The sequence below is a fragment of the Carettochelys insculpta genome, chromosome 2 (assembly GCF_033958435.1).
Source record: "Carettochelys insculpta isolate YL-2023 chromosome 2, ASM3395843v1, whole genome shotgun sequence".
Taxonomy (NCBI): domain Eukaryota; kingdom Metazoa; phylum Chordata; order Testudines; family Carettochelyidae; genus Carettochelys; species Carettochelys insculpta.
This window is the reverse complement of record NC_134138.1, coordinates 121,932,177-121,948,904: the sequence shown is the minus strand read 5'-3', so window position 1 is coordinate 121,948,904 and position 16,728 is coordinate 121,932,177. Positions and strand designations below refer to the sequence as shown.

The following is a 16,728-nucleotide window of genomic DNA, read 5'->3' as shown; positions in this document are numbered from 1 at the left end:
GAATCAGGATTTGGAATGTGGAGTCATATGCATAGGCATAGATGAGAACAGTGAGAATAGCAGCAGCAGATTACCAACACAATAACAGGAAAACTGGACCGAAATGTTACACGTTCTATGCTGTAACAGCATTTGAATTCACTGCCTTAGAACTAAATCAATCAGTTACTTTAATTGCTTATGTACTTTGCCACTCATCCACCTTTTTAAATCAGGTCACAAACCTTATTCAATAGGTCAGTGATTCTCAATACACAGCAGTACCAGCATTTCAGGCTTTTATACTGAGTACTCTTGGCTGTTCTTGCCACTGTGAGTCTTGAGATGGTGAAGACTATTGGTCACCATTGGCTCAGCACCTCACAGCAGTGGGTCTCTCTCTTTTATTTGTGTTAACAGTCATTGGAACCTACTCTTGCAAACCATGAGACTGAAGTCTTCAGCAGCCCACATGCCACTGTAAGTTCATGTGTATGAATGAACTAGAAGCACATGCAAAGATTTAGAACCTGAACAAACTCTCACTGATATCTACAGGAGTCTGAACAGAGCCTTAATCTGAACTATTATCAGTTTTCCAAAAAAAAAATTGGGAACTCTTGGCATAGACAGCTTTGACTACCATTCATGGGAATTTCTCTCTCTTCATGTATCTGTACAAAAGAATGTTCCTTTTATAACCCAGATACAAGAGAAACATCTAGAATTAAAGATTAAATAATTTTCAAAAATTGAATAATGCAGCCAGAAAGTCTCTTCCTTAGTTTGTTAGAAGATCTATGTGCCTGAAAACCCTGACCTGCGCTAAGCTAACCATTTGATTTGTCCAATAAATATGAGAAGTAAAGGAATTCCCATCCCTCATTTTTACATGTAAAATATCTTATTAAGACGCACCTACTAAAATTATCTTTTTTTTCCCCCGGCATGTGATTTTTAGAGCAATGAGGTTTGCGCAAGATCACAAAGAATATTCTATTGAAAGTACATGGCATGTCAGCATTTTCACCCATGGATCTCAAAGTAGTTTACAAAGGTGGGTAAAAGTCCTTATCCCTTAAAGACAATATACTGACATACAGCAAAATTAATTCACATTAAAAGACAGTGGTAGAACCACAAACAACATATGGGGCTCCTGACTTCCAGTCCTCCTGCCCATTCCATTGGGCTGCATTCTCTCTCAGGGTAAAATCCCAGATTCCCATCAAATTCAATCTTGTATAGATGGTAATTTTCGTGTTTTTCTGAGGCCACTATCAGCATTTTCAATTATTGCTCTTGCAAATGAGATTTATGTGAGTTACTGTTTAGAATGTGGAAGTCCGCTATGAACATAAAAATGAAAGTATTTATTTACCTATCTCAGTTAGTATAGAATCTTAGCATACCAAGATCCCTCACCATTAGCTGTAGGACTGAGGATATGAAACACTTTTTCCACTGAAGTATTTACCATTGCCTACAATGGATGACCCCACTATGTAATGTGTCAGACATACTATAGTAAATAATACATATGGTTTTTTTCATTTTTATTTAATTGAGAAAACATGTTTTATTCATTATACTTGGAGTTCTGCCTGTGTGCCTTCTACATCTGAGCAACGCTCACTCACTTGAGGGAGAAGAGACTGAGGAATCACAGAAATATTCTAAAGACCCTGTAACATTTTATTGCAACAAAGATCCAAAATGTCCTATTGTCCTACACACCATGTTTCCCAATAGAAAATGCACTGTTCACAGTATTATATTGTTTAAAAGCTTCTTGTGTCCCCTGTTCAATTTTGTTTAACAAAACATAGAATCACAGTGCTATGAAATCCTTGTTTAGTGTTAAACAAAAGCTAAAGGAAACTTTACTGTCCTGTGAGACGTAAACAAAAGAAAAGCTTGCTACAATATGCTTAGGATGTAAAAATTAGGATGTGAAAATATTCATTTTGATAATGCATTAATACCTTATGCAAGAAGGATAGCTCTGAGAACCAGGATTTAACAGCTTGCAATTTTGTGGAAGTTTTAATTATCCGCACCACCAACAAAATACTTTTAAAAATACCTTTCACTTCCAGAAATGTGTGGTTTGCAGACAATGATTTATTAGAACAATGAAGCATAGTAACCACTGTACAAAATACTACTTTTGTATTTTAAAAAATGCTACAAGATATAAAAACACAGTAGTCTCCTTTTTAAACAACTGTTGATCTACCCCAGATCAATTGTTTTCTTTAAATACATTCTATCATTACATTAGTAAATCCCATTTGGATAATGGAACTTTGGAAGTAATTTTTTCCAAAAGTCCTTTTCTCTGAAAGGATGAAATTTGAGTCAGATTTGATATACTTCTTGAGCTGTGCTCCTCTGTTGCAAAGATATGGCTCCTAATTCACAGTCATTAAAACAAATACTATTTTATAGCCTTTCCATTGGGCTCCTAATGAGTTCTACTCTGCTATTGTGTAAAATTAACCTGTGGATGGTATCCCTTTAAAATGCCCATTTATTTTGAAATGTAAGGTGTAGACTTTGAGTTCCTTGATTCTTCTCTCTTTCTTTCCCCCACCTCCCTTGCTTTTTTGTACCACCCCTGCCAGTAATAGCTCTCTGGTACATATCCTTCCTTTAGATAGAATAGCCAACAGACTAACGTATCTCTTTAAGGCTTTACTGCCCACGTAGCTATCTATACCTTGAGGCTAATCACTAACCCAAATCTTTTGTCATCTACAAATTACTTCTCTGGGAGGAGGTGTTTCCCGGCACTTTGGGCGCCTACCCACCACCGTGGCAACCGAACAACATGAGCCCCTCCGTAATGGTGCGCGGCCTGAACCAGCAAGGCACCACTTGACACCACCACATGCAAGGGAAGAGCCAGCGGGTTTCCGAGCCCCTGGTGAGGCGGGGGTGGGGTCTCTAATCCTGCCCCCGCATCGGCCTCCCCGTACCCTCAGCGAGCCAAACCCCGCAGTGCTGCGCTCAGGGGCGGGCACACCCCTTCCCTGGCTCCTCAGCGGGACCCGAGGCGGCCACGCCGGGATAATAAACGCCCCGGCTCTGCGGGGGAGCTTCGCCGCCGCTGCCGGCAGCTGTCACTCAGCCCCGGCTGCCGCTGGGGCTTCCCGGGGCTGGGGCTCAAGTTGAGGAGCGAGGCCGCGCCCCGGGCAGCAGCAGGCCCCAACCCCGCGCAGAGCCGGCGGGGGAGGCAGCGCCAGTGCGGAGCTGACCCAGATAGAAGCGGCCCCAGGTCCGGCCCCCGCCCCCTCGTCCGAGGGCAGCGAGGCTCGGGGCTCGTCACAGCACCATCACCCCCCGCCCGCAAGATGTCCCCTGCCAGCCGCCGCCGCCGCCGCCTGGCGAAGCAGGGCCCGTCTGCCCGCCCCACGCCCACGCCGCTTCGCCCCCCGAGGCGGCCGCTGCCTGGCCCGCGCTCACCTGGCCTCGGAGCTGCCTCTCTCCGGGGAACAGCCGTAGCCGTGGCCGCTGCCTCCTCCCCGCCGCTGGAGCGGGAGTCAGTCAGGCCGGCGGAGAGACGCGTGCGGCGGCAGCGGCGGCGTCTTCCGGGAGCGCCAAATAAAGCCAAGTCCCGAGCGCGGGAGCGCCGGGGAAAGGGAGCGCGAGCGGCTGCGGCGGGTAACGGGCGGAGACGGGGGAGTGGAAATCTTAGCACCTCGCTAGGGCGCAGGCTGCCTGCGGGGCGGGGGGGCTGGGAAAAGGGGCTCCAGGAGGACATCGGGGGAGCTTGGGGGGGGGCAGGTGTGGGGAGCGAGGATCGGGTCTGGGGTAATACCTGGCTCCTTAGTGCACAGGCGGGCTAGGGACAGGGAAGTCCACGCTGGTTTGAGCACTGGCCTGCTAAGCCCAGGAGGGTGCGTTCAACCCTTGAGGGGGCCAGTTAGGGATCTGAGGCAAATAGATGAAAGGGGGAAAAAATGGAGGCTGGTGCTGGGTCCTGTGGCAGGAGCAGGGGACTGGACTTGATGACCTCCCAGCTCTCCCAGATGTGTGTGTGTGTGTCTGCCCCAGACTGGTCTTCCCTGGCTAATGTGGACACAAGGTAGGGTGAGGTGGTAGTTGTGGAGATTCATCTATTTCATGGAGCTGGAAGGGATCTTCCGAGGTCATTCAGTGCAGTCCTGGGCACTCACACCCAGACCTGTCACCATCCCTATGAGATTTTTTTTTTAAATCTATTTGTTCTAGATCCTTGGATGGCCCCTTCTAGGGCTGAACTCACAACCCTGGGTTTAGCAGGCCCATCTTCAAACCACAGAGCAACCCCCCCCCCCCCACTGCACTGGTATTGGGCCAATTTCTGTTGGTGAGCAAGACAAGCTGTTGAGGGCTGAAGCCGAGGTCTGGCTGACTACAAAATATTGTTTTCCTTCCCCCCAGAAGCTGGTCCGACAGAAGATGCAGGACAACTAGATAGAAAGGATGAAAAATCAGAATAGGGAGTAGGGAACAGGTACCTATATAAAAGAAAGGCCCAAATATCAGGATTGTCCCTATGAAACTAGGACATTTGGACACCCTAACAAGCAATGGCAATCACTGATGATGGTTGAGGGGGTATGGGAGCACCAGCCGTGTGTCCCAGCCCTGACCTCCTCCTCCCCACTGCTCTGATTCCAGTCACCTCTTCCTCCTGGTGGGGGGTCCCACCCCTGCCCAGGAGCAATGTGGCCTTAAAGCAGCACAATCTAGGAAACTCACACTGCCTTACAGTCGCAATGCAGCGGATGGGCAGTACTTCCCCCACACTCACTAGAAGCAATGTTGATGTTGAATCCAGGGAGAGCAGACGCTGGAGGTTGCATGTGACCCCCGTTTACGCTCCCATGCATCACCCCTCCTAACAAGATGTACCCTCACCTTGTCTCTCTCATATCCTCGGACTAACATGGCTGTAACAACACTGCACATTTACCAAGATGCAGAGCCAAGAGAACAGTATCCTTCATTGCACTCAAAGATAAGACCAGATCCATTGTGGTGGAATTCTATTAAAGGCAGTGGAGTTAGGTATGGGCTATGCTAGAAAAGTTATAAATAAGGGTATACATATTTTAGTTAGTGCCTTGGGTTTTTGTTCTGCTGTAAAAGCCATAGTGTGGACAGCATTTTACTGCTAAAGCTAATTTTGATTCCTGAAATGGAATAAACTGTAACAGCACTTTTATAATGATAACTCCATCCACACTGTGGCGAGATTACAGCTTTAAGGTATAACTAGAGCATCAAAACTTTTGAATATAGATATGTCTCTATGGTAAGGATGAAATTGTGTGTTATAGGCTAAATGCAAAATGTGATTACTCTCCACTTAGATAGCTCTTGTCATCAGAGGATCTTGCATTACTTACGCACATCATCCTCTGATCTGCTCTATTTCTAGAGCTCATTATGTTAAACATCTGCAGTTAAATTTAGAGGGAAAAAAAAAGAATTCAGGAGGCCTGGAAAAGGCAGTTTGCCAGGAAAATAATTTTTCAGACATAAAATTTTTTTATAGTCAACCACACTGTTGGAATTTGTGGCAGTTTCCCCTGTTGTATATATATTTAAAACATCCTTACGTAACAATTTAGATGATTATCTAGAATTCAGATTAACTGTACATCATAGAACAAAAATATTTGTTTTGAATTATGTATGTGGTAATTGAGAATGAGGAAACTATACATTAGTGAGATAGTGTCTATCCAGGTCAGCAGAGCTATATATTTGTATAGGCAAGATAAAAGAAGCTAACAGAGGAAAAACTTGTTGAAAAGATCAACTAAAATGTTTTGCAAGCCAAACTGTCATTTTTCTGGATGGTGACTTAGTTCATATCTAACAGGAATTAATGTTGCATCACTATATACACAAATATGAAAATATATTTATTTGGCCTTGATCAAACTCCTACTGAATCAGCAGAATGAGTCCCATTTACGGTACAGGTTTTAGAAGGGAAACAGCTTAATAAGAACCAAAGAGCAGATACAACATGGAAACAAGACTTAATTGAAAAAGGGACCAAAAAAAATGGAGAAATAAAGAAAGACCAAAAGTTCACTGAATATATAACATTTTGAAAAATCCAGTTTAGTGTTCCCCCGAAATCTGGGGTAATACAACTCAACACAAAGATCTAACATAGATTAATGTGACTGACAGAAGGTTCAAGATGATAAAATGTAAACAGATTTCTTCCTTCCAGATGGTAGAAATTTCATTTGAGATAATGGAATGCATTCAAGATTAATAATTTGCTTGCAAAACTCTTTGATCAGTCTGTAAGCACCTGGAGGAAAATGGGGTTGTAAGGAATAGGGGCAAAAACAAATCCTGCTGAGCCAACTTAATTTGCTCTTTTGACAGAGTTACTGGCTTCATGGCTGGGGGAAGCAGTAGATGTGACATAATCTAGATTTTGGTAAGGCTTTTGACACAGTTCTGCATGATGTTCTCATACACAAACTAGGGAAATGAGGTCTAGATGAAGTTACTATAAGGTGAGTACACAAGTGGTTGAGAGACCATACCTCAAAGAGTAAATTATCTATAGTTTGATATCAAATTGAGAGAGTATGTCTAGTGTGGCCCTGCAGAGGTCAGTCCTGGGTCTGGTGTTCTTCAGCATTTTCATCAGTGACTTGGCTAATAGAGTAAAAGGTATGCTTAAAAAAAACCTGCAGATGACACCAAGCTGGGAAGGGTTGGTAGCACTTTGGAGGACAGGATTAAAATTTGAAAGGGCTTTGATAAATTGAAGAATTGATTTCAATTCAATGAGATGAAATTCAATAAAGACAAGTGCAAAGTATTTCACTTAGAAAGGAAACATCAAATGCATAACTACAAAATGGGAAATAATTACTGAGATAGCAGTACTGTTGGAGAAGATCCAGTGGGCAGTAGTAGACCACTAAGGCTACGTCTACACTGGGACGCTACATTGAAATAGCTTATTTCGCCGTAGCGAAATTGAAATAAGCTATTTCGATGTGTAGCGTCCACACATCCTCCAGGGCTGGTACCGTTGACGTTTAACATCGACGTAGGAAAGCACTACATGGAAATGGGTCCTGCAGGGGAGCGTATACACACAAAAACAGCCCTGATTGGAATAAGGGGGCTAGGAAAGCCTGCAGACAAGGTTACAGGGTGGACTAGCCCTTCTGGGGCAACAGCAAGCTGCTCCCTTAAAGGGCCCTCCCAGACACACTGGGTCTGCACAGCACGAGGTCTGCAGAGCCGACTACCAGTTTCAGACCCTGTGCACGCAGCATGAACGCCCAGCTGCAGCAGCAGTAGCAACCAGAAGCCCCGGGCTAAGGGCTGCTGCACATCTTGACCACAGAGCCCCTTAGGGGCTGAACAGAGCGTCTCTCAACCCCTCAGCTGATGGCCGCTATGGAGGACCCCGCTATTTTGACGTAGTGGGATGCAGATTGTCTACACATGCCCTATGTTGACGTTGAAGGTTGAAGTAGGGCACTATTCCCATCTTTGGATAGGAATAGCGATTTTGATGTCTCGCCGCCTAACATTGATTTCAACATCAAAATAGTGCACAGTGCGTGTAGGCGCGATGCGTGCTATTTCGACGTTGTGCTGGCTACTTCAAAGTAGCTGGCTAGTGTAGAGTCACCCTAAATGAATGAGTCATCAAGATGATGCAGCTTCAAAAAAGGCTAATTTGCTTTGGGGGTGTGTTAACAGAAGGTAATTGTCCCATCTTACTCAGCCCTGGTAATACTCTAGCTGGAGTGTTGTGTCCAGTTCAGGGCACCACAATTTAGAAAGGAAGTGGACACATTGGAAAGAGTCAACAGGAGAACAACAAAAGTAATAAAAGGTTTAGAAAACTGACCTATGAGGAAAGGTTGCAATGATCATGTTTAGTCTTGAGAAAAGAAGACTGAAGGGCAACCTGGTAACAGTCTTCCATATGTTGTTTCCCCTGTTCCCACTGTTAAAAAGAGGCTGCTGTTCAATCGTTCTCCATGTACATGGAAGGTAGGACAAGAAATAATTGGTTAGTCTGCGACAGTGGAGATTTAGGTTAGATATTAGGATGTTAGGTTGATAACTTCTTGAATTCCCTCCCAGGCCTACATTTCTATAATTCTATAAAGAAAAATATATATAGACAGGCACCATGGTTAAAAAACATCACCCATTTGTATCATGGACTCAAAATAATTAGGGTTTGAAAAGACCTACTAGGTCAATCTACTTGGCAGAGAAGGATTGTTCAGTTGGGTACCAAGTTCATACATGTCCCATAAACAGATATATAGTTCCCTCAATATCTTTTCTAGTGCTTTGGTTTCAAACATGTAGAGCTCTAGCAATCAATGAAAGAAAATAAATGAACCTGGGCATCCATCACTTCCTTTAAGAGAATATTGGATGACATCAACTGAGCAAAGGAAACAGCAACAGATGGTACATTCGATAAGAGGAGAAAATGAATATGATATCTTTGTAAATGACCTCAAAGTCCAGGGGAAACCCAGTAGAAACAGAAGACTTGAAAACAAGTAAATTTGAAAATATAGTCTTAAATAAAGAGCAATGTTTACTTCTGTGGTATAGTATTTGCACAGTAGCCGTGTTAGTCTGGATCTGTAGCAGCAACGAAGGGTCCTATGGCACCTTATAGACTAACAGAGTGTAATATCAGAGAATAGAATTCTTAATAATGTTTTTCTAAAGAGGAAAAAAATAGGTAAAAGACCTGTAAAATAAGTCTAAAAAACTTATTTGTAGTTCGCAGAACATTATACAAAGGTAATGAACAGATGACTCATAAACCATGTCAACCTCTTAAGAAAAAAAACATAGGCTTTAGATTGCAATAGAGCAGGTGACACTATATGACATTGACTTCAAATGGAAATACGTGTGTATGTAAGGATTATAGGATCAGGCTATAAGGGCTGAACGCTCTGCCTCTAAGCTAGCAAAACATTTATCCATGTGCTTAACTTTCTATGTCCCCTTTTCGTCTCGAGAGACAGTGGTTAGCAGTGGCAGTAAGGGTCTATGGGCAGTGTTTGAGTCTGCAGCTTCTCTCATGGCTTATCTGTCCAGTATTGGATTTGCAAGATTGATTGCAGTAACTGCATGTGTCTATTTCTGAATTCTTGAGGCTGAGAGTTTTTCCTTCTAAGATGAAGTTCTTTTGCGTGACTTGGACATATACTTTCAAAGGAAGATGTGCCCTGTCATAGCAATCGTTGCCAGGTATTTTGATCTGATGATGTAGGTTCCCGGAGTTTAGATTGATGCTGAATTTTTTTCATGGGATTTTTGCATATATCCTTGAATCTTAGCTTTGGTCTTCCCACGTGACAGTTCACTGAAGAGGATTTTTTTGGGAAGACGTTTCTTACCCATTCTTCTCACATGACCAAGCCATCGTAGTCTTCTGCTGTTGAGGGTTGCGATGGGGCTGGATATACCAAATCTTGACAGAACAGCTGCATTTGAAACTTTATCTTGCCAGTTGATATTCATAATTGTTATTCACATCAATAATAATGATTAATTTCAGCATGTGCTTAATTGTTTTTTTGGATTGTCAGTATGTTCAGCAACTTTCACCAAAAAACCCCAACTCTTCAGAGAAACTTCAGTATTACTTATTAATTTATGGAAGCCTGACCTACAATTCTTAGTAAGGCAAAACTCCCAAAGAAATTAACAGGAGCTTTGACTGAGTAAAAACAGCAGTAGCAGGCCTCTTGCTAGAGAATCTGTGAGATTAAATAATAATGTATGAAGTGTGGTGTGTTGTATTTTATGGCATCATGTTTGGTATGCCTTTGCTTATGTAATTTTTTTCACTTTCTGACTTTCGCTAAGATTGTTGCTTCATCCAGGGCTTGCATACTTTAGTCCAGTAGTGGGTAACCTGCAGTCTGTGGCCGACTGGGATTCCACCTACAGACCTTCTGCCTTCCCCTTTCTCCCCCAAACTTCTCGTGCACTAGAGCCCTGCACTTGCTGATCCTCCCCATCCCTCCCAGCACTTTTGGAACACGATGAATGGCTGATTTGCACTCTATCCCCTGCCCCTCCCTCACCCTCCCAGAGCCTGAATGCAACGAATCAGTTGTTTGTGGCTGCTCAAGCTCTCAGAGTGATGGGACAAAGCAGGGTGGAGTGCAAATAAGCCATTTGTGGTGCTCCAAAAGTGCTGTGAGGGAGGGGAAGGAGTAGGACATGCAGGGCTCCAATGCCCCAGTGTGCGACAGGCACATGAGGGAGGGGGACATACAGGTGGAATCCCAGTGGGCTGCAGATGATGGGTTGCCCTCTTGCAGCTCACTGAGATGAAGGAGGGCCATTTCTGTGGCCCACTCACTGGTCTTGGTTGCCCATCATTGCTTTAGTCCCTTTTGTGTAAAAAAGAGCAGTTCTGAAATTCTGAACACCCTCCATAATGAACTACACAGTCTCTTACAGAGACATGCTATGTCAGGCTTTAGAAAATAAGTGAATTATATCATATTAAAAATACTCTGTGCTTTTTACCTGCACACTCAGTTTTACACAGGAGAAAATGGAAGAAATTGGTAACATTTTTCAACAGTACAAATTCAAACATATTCTGTAATTTTATTCCCATTGTATTATTATAAACATAGACAAGAGGAGATTTAACAATGACATAATCTATGTCTGAATGATAAATGAGACTTGCTTATTATTTACCTTGATTTTATAAAGGCTATTTTGTTGAAGCATTGTGGAATAAAATATCATTAATTTATATTAATTATATATAACTGACTGGAGCATTTTGTAAATACGTTGCCTGTATCAGATATCAAAATATTCAATGAATGAAACAGAGTGCCAAAAATGTAAAAAATATGAGAAACTCATTTAAAAATACAGGAGAGAATCTGTCTTCATCCAATCTGACCACATGTCAGAAAAGCTCAGAGTAGATGCAGATTACATGTAGTCTCAGATAGGGTATTATACTGTCTTTTTTTTTTGGTCTCATTTACTTGTTACGTCATATCTTGTAGATTGTGAGCTCTTTGGGGGCAGTGACTGTTATTTAATATTTATTTACACTGCCTAACACAAGAGGGTCCTGATCTTTTTGACCACTAGGAGCATCTGCATAAAAGTGTTAAGTAAATTCATGTTTAGCTTTAACCTTTCCCTATTTAGCAGAGCACACAAGCATTCCATGTGTGTTTGTGTATATCTACATTGCAAAAAATACATCCAAACATGGACTAACCTACCTGAGCAAGCTTGAATCCTGTTCCCGTGAGTAACAATAGCAGTGAAGATAGCAGGGAATTCAGAAAGCATTAGCAAGCAAATTGTATTTGGGGGCTGGACTTGATGACCTCCTGATGTCTCTTCTAACCCTATGAATCTGTGTATTCCCATAGTACTTACCAGGCTTGTACTGCCCATGATTTATTGTCTTCACTGATATTGTTACCCATCCTAGCTGGATTCAAGTTAGATCAAGTAGGCTAGCCCTAGGCACAGATTTTGCTTAAGTGCTTTGCTGATCAGGCAGTGGCCCTGACAGCTGCCCGGGGCAAGGTGGGAGGGAGGCTCCTCTCCCCAGTATCAGAAAGGGTGGGGCCAAGGACAGAAGGAGTAGGGCTTCAAGCAGTCAGCCATGGATCTTCCTACCCCCCATATGCTGAGCAGAGGCACAGCACTTCTTGGTGTTTCAAGGGGGCCCAGAGCTCTGGCTGCAGATAACTGCAGCGGCAGTTGGAGCTCTGGGCACCTTTGAAATGCTGGCCGGGGGTGCACCTGCCTCCTTCATCCCCTGTTGGTGGGCCCGTGATCAGAGATGGAATTACTCACGTGCCTAAGTGTTTTGTTGAATCAGGGCCTTAACAGAAGAAAGCTGTAATCTAATGTCCTGAAGTTGCAAACACTTTCACATGTGAGTAACTTTATTCATGTTAGTAGGTTTGGTGTAAGGATGCTGAGTCTTTCAGTTATGATACTCCATTACTGTGAAGAAAGGACTATCTCAAAGGTTCTTTTATGGATAAAATAAGTTCATCTACAGTCCCTGCTTTTGCCATTTAATTTCAACAGGTCCTCTTTCAGTAAAGGAATAATAGTGGGTATTCTCCCTTTGTGAGAATTGCACTATGAGGCTCTTAACAGAGACAGCTTTGTTCTTTTACCTGGGCTTTTGAATTGTGCTTGTCTATGAATGCGTTTCTAGAATTTAAAAATAGTAAATAATAATTTAAAATAAATGTTGATTTTACAAAGGTCCTCATTCCATTTTCTATATTTCCTTTAAAATTTAGCAAGAAAATTAATTCAAATGTGATGCCTGAAAATGGACTAGAAAAAGCTGTCAAAGCATCAGGTTCTAGGAGTGAAATTCCAGTCCATTGAACACAATGGGAGTGTTGCCAGTGCCTTCAAAGGGTCCAGAATTTTGTCCCAAGTTCCAAGACTAACGATTGATCTGAGTAAAGATAGCATAAAAAGATTTATGTAGCTAAGGTCAATACCATGTGTCAGAAATATTTTTCTTATTGTTTCCAAACCATTCCTTCATTTTATACCTCTCTGTCTCTCATTTATAACCACCATTCCCACCTTTTCCACTAGCTCTGCACCTCCTGTACCATATATGAAAAGGCTATAATTTTCCTTAGAAATGGAATTGTTTGTTCTGCTAAATATTTCCTCTTTGAAGTTCTCTTATTAGTGCTCCATCAAATATTCCAATCCAAGATCTTTCAGAGAGAAAAGGGTGAACAAACCAAACATTCTAAAGCTGATTTATGAATTAAACCATGAACACAAAAATCCCTATAGAGTCATTACAAACTTGAACTTCAGGCCAGATTCTGTTTTCTGTTACATCTGTATAAATCTGGAATAAATACACTGCATAAAGGCTTTGATCCATGTAACTAATATCGTAATTGGATTCTTCACATTGTTTAAAAGATAGGCATAAGGGAAAAGATTTGAGGGAAATTTGTTTATTCCTAGAATGACTTAGTGAATGATACACGAGATTTTCAGGGAAAATGGGAAAAATTTGTTAGATACCAGAATGAATTTACCACAAAGAGCACAGTAGACAGAATAATGTGTGTCTATGCAACCACTTTCTTTATGATTTTCCTTCCCAAAGTTATATATGTTGGTAAACTACATGTGCTTTAAAAAGAAAGGGGAAAACACACACACACATTAGCACAGCCAGTGAGAAACTGTGGCACACAGTTACATCAAATGTTCAATCTTTCACTCTATCTCTAACTTATGTTAAATCCCTAAGTGAGATTAACAAAGCAGCCTTTTGGCAGCACCCACTGAGGTTCAGTTGGAGCCTGTCAGTCTCATCTGCAGGAGGTCAGCTAGCCCAGCTGTTGAGTTGGAGCATCTCCAAGGCTTTGTTGAAAGGGGACCCTGCTAACTATACTTTTGGCTGTCTGCATCTTACATTGAAGTGTTGTTTCCAAGTCGTATAGCTCATGGATGTTCATAAAACAATGAGGGATAGAACAATTTTATGGTATCTCCTTGAAGAAGGTGTAAAGAAATCTTTAAAGTAGAGATCTTATTAAAGATGCATGTTGGTTTCACAACATTTAGAAATATTAAAAATATGTAAAATAAGGTTATTACATCACAGCTGTCCAATGCTGAAATCTCAACCTCTCTTGTCAGCTTCTGTAGAAAATATGTTTTCTTGTTCCACTGAGCTCACGATAACCAGAAGAACCAGTTTTCCATTTCTAGAATCAGTTGTCTCCACATGCAACGTTTCCATATCTTGATCACAGCAGTCTTCTGGAACTTCTGTGGGCATCCCCTCTGACGGAGGAGCAAGGTATTGACCACATGGTATGACTCAGTGATCACATTTAATCTGTGGTCCAGACTAACCCCTCCTGTGAGCACAGTGAGCAATAGACAGCTGAGGGTCTTTTGGTTCAGCACTAAATGAGACAAAATTTAGACTGGGGGAAGGAAGGGGTGGACTGAATTGTCATTTGGGGAAGAAAGAGTCCCCATGTTAAAATATTCTGCAGGTAGATCTACAGTAGCAGTCACAGTGAGCAACATATAAAATATCTAGATTTATAACCCACCCATAAAAGTTTATAGCCGTTCATCATGGCTGACATAATAAGGTTTAAACCAGATGAAGCACTTTTAAGGTGCATAACTTTCCCTTGAAATTTCTGTGCATTTGCAGAAACACCTCCTTCTTTTTTTCAGCATGAGCATACAAGTCTGTCAGATAATCTAATATTTTATGGCATTCCACCTAGTACTTGGAACAACATATTTTTCAAACCCCCAGTTTCCCAACCAAAATTTTTTAGTCCTTTTTTGTGGGCTTGGACACTGTCCTATTCTGTTATTGTTTGTATAGGTATGTAGGAGCTATGAATACGTCTTTACTCTAAATAATTATAATATTTATTAGCATTATATTTTCTCTGCTGTTGTTATTCCTGTGGTGTCAGTTCTAAGAGATAACTAGTCACTACTCTTCAATCTATATGATTCATAATATCATGTTTTTTAAGAGGTGCAAACTTCAGATTATAACTAAAAACCTAAGCTGAGATTCAAGTTGATCATGAGTCATTTCTGATTGGTTTAAAGCCAGAAAATTGCAGCAGTTAAAAATTAGCTTCATAGAATCGTAAGAAAATAAGTGATGATTAATTTCCGTATTTAGGATCTGATCCTGCACTACTAGGAGGTTAGGCATTGAAGTTACTCAGTTCCTATGCCCCTGCAGTGGATTTTACCTGGCATTAATACCTAACTGGAAGGCCTTTATCAATGACAGAAACAGTTCTGGAGGTGGTAGTCTCACTATGTGTATGCAATACAGAGCACACTGAGGCCCTGATATATTTTTGTGTATCTAAGTGCTACTGTAATAAATATAAATAATAACCATAAAATACCATTTGTGTTCTTATGGCATACATTGTTTTAATTTCAATGTGCTATTTCAAAAAGAAAGCTGACCAGAAACTTTAACAAAACAAAACACCACTTGTTCCCTCTCACCCCTTTGAATCCTTTCCATTGATTTTTTTATTTGTGCCTTGTGTTTTTTAAAGACAAATGTTTGTTCTGCTCTCCTTTTAGTTTTCTATGACTTAAACAATTTTCTACATACATAGTGAATGCACTAAAGTGGAAAATGAAAAGAGCTGGTTTGTTCACTCCATATCTGAACTACACCCTGAAGAACTGGAAAGCTTTACACAATTTATAATTTAATCTAATATTAATGCTTAACCTGTTTTTATTCCATTCTAACTTCCAAAGTATCTTTATACTACTTAAGGCTTTTCTTCTCTTGGAGATTTATGGCCTGAAATATGAAGAAATGTCCCAGGATTTGATTTAATGGGTCTAGTAAACTGTGACATGAAGAGTAAGGAAAGTCAATGTCCATATCCCACAGTGGAGATGTTGCAGAAATTTGTCCTAAGGTATGATGTCTTCAACTATGCTATTATTGTAGCTGGAGTTGTGTCTCTTAGGTCGACATCTTCGGTAGTGTACGCCTGGCCATAGAGTGCTGTTGATCTCCAGTTTTTTGTTCAGTTTCATATAAATGCAGAAAATAAGACCAGGTCTACACTATAAAAGATATTCAGCTTAAGATACACAACTCCAGCTATGAGAATTGCATAGCTAGAGTCAATGTACCTTACATTGAATTTCTCGTGCCACATTGGCAGAGGTTGATGGGCGAAACTCTCCCACTGACTTCCTGTACTCCTCATGACTGTGAGGATTCCTGGAGTCGATGGGAGCATGTTCAACATTGAGTTTAGTGCATCCATACTAGATGTGCTAAACTGAGCTCCGGAAGATTGATGTCCAGAGTGTTGATCTTCCTTTAAATAGACATGCTCTTTGAATCAAATTCTCTAAATAAGTATCATTAGAGGTGTTTTAAATAAGCAATGGATAGGGCACAAAATGGATGCAGCACTCGTAAATAGATAGTGGGCTTATTTTCTTCCACCAATAGATATTATAATAAAAGGAAAATAAATCTGTTTCTTGAAAAGTACATGTAATGCAGTGAAGAGAGTCAGATCGACAGCTTAAAATTCTCCCTTTATCCGTAGAACAGAGACAACTCAGACACCAGCAAATCAAGCTTCCTTATATTACCTCACCAATTCTCTTCAACCCCTGACTTAGTGATTACATTGTAGCATTTATGTCTGTGTTGTCCTTCACTCCTTTGCTGAGATTTTTAGCAATTGTTACAATTAGGGCTACTTGCTTTGGTGTTTGTTCCTTCTTATGTGGACACATGTTAAATGGACTGATCCCACCAACTGATTTCACCAAAGAAATGGCAAAGTTTTGAAAAAATAATCAGTTTTTAATTTCTGTCCTTATAGGGATTGATGATGACCTAGCCTAAAATATCCACAACCTTCTGAGCAGCAGAATACCTGGAAGGGAATCTGATTCCATGACACGTTGACCTTTTCTGAGGAAAGGTAAGCCTATCACACACAGACCAGCCAACTCTGTTGCTTTTCACAGTAGACTAATATTACTGGCTCTCTGTTCAGATGTCTTAGGAATCTTGACCAGCCTACTGCTGTCTGTGATTTGGGTGTGGAAGGGGAATTTTGTATTAAGTCACAGTGATTTGTATGTGCTCAAAATAGACTTGGCAAGAAAAATGTT

At 41.4% G+C, this 16,728-nt stretch overlaps 1 protein-coding gene and 1 long non-coding RNA gene across 5 annotated transcripts in view; one reads left to right on the top strand and one right to left on the bottom strand.

Annotated features, from left to right (window-relative positions):
- CAP2 (cyclase associated actin cytoskeleton regulatory protein 2) overlaps positions 1-3,594 on the bottom strand; it is a 95,494-nt gene extending 91,900 nt beyond the window's left edge. Inside the window, exon 1 of the mRNA XM_074987651.1 lies at positions 3,448-3,594. The gene's annotated coding sequence lies outside the window, so the exon portion shown is untranslated. The remainder of the gene's footprint in view (positions 1-3,447) is intronic.
- Positions 3,508-16,728, top strand: part of LOC142009497 (uncharacterized) — a 138,233-nt gene continuing 125,012 nt past the window's right edge. For 2 of the 4 annotated variants that reach the window (XR_012644492.1, XR_012644495.1), the window contains exons 1-2: positions 3,508-3,645; positions 16,434-16,535. This is a non-coding gene — a long non-coding RNA (uncharacterized LOC142009497). Of the gene's footprint in view, positions 3,646-13,707; positions 13,885-16,433; positions 16,536-16,728 lie in introns of all 4 variants that reach the window. The other 2 variants (XR_012644494.1, XR_012644493.1) reach the window with 2 other exon arrangements.